This window comes from Priapulus caudatus, unplaced genomic scaffold (genome assembly GCF_000485595.1).
Source record: "Priapulus caudatus unplaced genomic scaffold, Priapulus_caudatus-5.0.1 Scaffold2082, whole genome shotgun sequence".
Lineage (NCBI taxonomy): Eukaryota > Metazoa > Priapulida > Priapulimorpha > Priapulimorphida > Priapulidae > Priapulus > Priapulus caudatus.
The window spans coordinates 15,257-17,089 of NW_014579143.1; the positions used below are offsets into that span (position 1 = coordinate 15,257).

The following is a 1,833-nucleotide window of genomic DNA, read 5'->3' on the forward strand; positions in this document are numbered from 1 at the left end:
TTCCTTTTTCATTTACTTTACCTTTCATTACCTTTCCTTTTCATTTACTTTACCTTTCAATTACCTTTCCTTTTTCATTTACTTTACCTTTCATTACCTTTCCTTTTCATTTACCTTTTCATTTACCTTGCATTTCCTTTTCATTAGCTTTCATTACCCTACCTTCTGTTGCGTAAACGCGTGGCGCGAAATGCGCGTTGTCGTTTTTGCGATGGTGACGTTGATTCGATCCTTACGTTCTAGCTGCCGTGCAACAACTCCGAGAATTACTTGGGCAATCCACGTACTGCCCGAACGCCAGGGGGCGCTGGTGGGATCGCCTAGCGCTAAATCTCGACCAGCATCTGCGGACACCTGGAAAGGTAATCGAGTCTTCGATACGGGATTCGCATATCAACTACGGTGGTGAGATGGTAGTAGTGGTGTCGTATGGCATCAACATCACACGGTATTTTTATTCACACCTCCATAGCCCCATGGGCAATCCAGTTGCGAAATATTTTGCCAGATTCATTGATGGTGACATATATCACCTCCCGGTATCCTAGTCACTGGACACAAGCACGCACACACATACATACACACTAGGGGTGTAACGATTAACCGAGATTCAACTGTATCACGGTACATTCCGTTCGGTTCGGTTTTTGTTTTTTTTCTTTCCCGTTTCGGTTCTCGGTTCGGTTCCGGGAAATACATTTAACATTCAGGGGGTAGTCTTAGACTATACTAGTCTAATAGTCTATTTTGGTCAGATAGATCACTTTAATGAATAGTATTATGACTATTATCCGTGAATTGTATTACTTTATTGTCTTTTGGCCAATGAATAACACAATAAATGTATAATATTATTATATGTATTATTATTATTATTCAAAATGGAGAGAAAATTTGCCTATCTTCTCAGCATTTTTACTACTGAAAATAACCAAACCGAACCGAAGAGCAAAAACCGAAAACCGAACCGAAACAAAATGTATCGTTACACCCTTACTGGACAGTTTAGCACCAGATGATCAGTAGTCTGCTGGACATAACGCGGAATACACAGTACCCCGACCAAATAAAATATTCAAATTACTCTGACGAAATTCACTGTTTGAATATCGACTACGGCAGTAAGATGGTAAAAACTAACAAAAAAATACACAATATTCCGACCGAATAAAATAATATAATTTTTTTATATGAAATACACCAGGCTGAATGGTGGGCTGTCATTAGGTTGTTCTCTACTACGCATAGTTCGTATCGGTTAAAGTCGTCCCGTTAAAGTCTACTTTAGCGAAACTTGCTCTTTACTCAATTGCTCTATGCTACACAATGCTATACAATGCTACTACGCATAGTTCGTATCGGTTTAAATCGTCGCGTTAAAGTCTACTTCTGCGAAACTCGCTTTTTACTGAATAACTCTATGCTACACAATCCTACACAATGCTACACAATGCTACACAATGCTACTACACGTAGTTCATATTGGTTAAAGTCTAGCTATTTCAGCAAAACTTGCTCTTCACTGAATAACTCTATGCTACACAATGCTACTATATATGCTACATACTGCATACATACTACATAATACATATATATACTAATATACTACATGTAGTTAATATTGGTTAAAATCGTCCCGTTAAAGTCTATTTCAGCAAAACTCGCTCTTCACTGAATAACTCTATGCTACATACTGCATACATACTACATAATACATATATATACTAATATACTACATGTAGTTAATATTGGTTAAAATCGTCCCGTTAAAGTCTATTTCAGCAAAACTCGCTCTTCACTGAATAACTCTATGCTACATAGTGCATACATACT

At 37.7% G+C, this 1,833-nt stretch overlaps 1 protein-coding gene across 1 annotated transcript in view; it reads left to right on the plus strand.

Annotated features, from left to right (window-relative positions):
• The window catches only part of LOC106818187 (fanconi-associated nuclease 1-like), a 15,267-nt gene that overhangs the window by 9,364 nt on the left and 4,070 nt on the right, over nucleotides 1-1,833 (plus strand). The window lies entirely within an intron of this gene.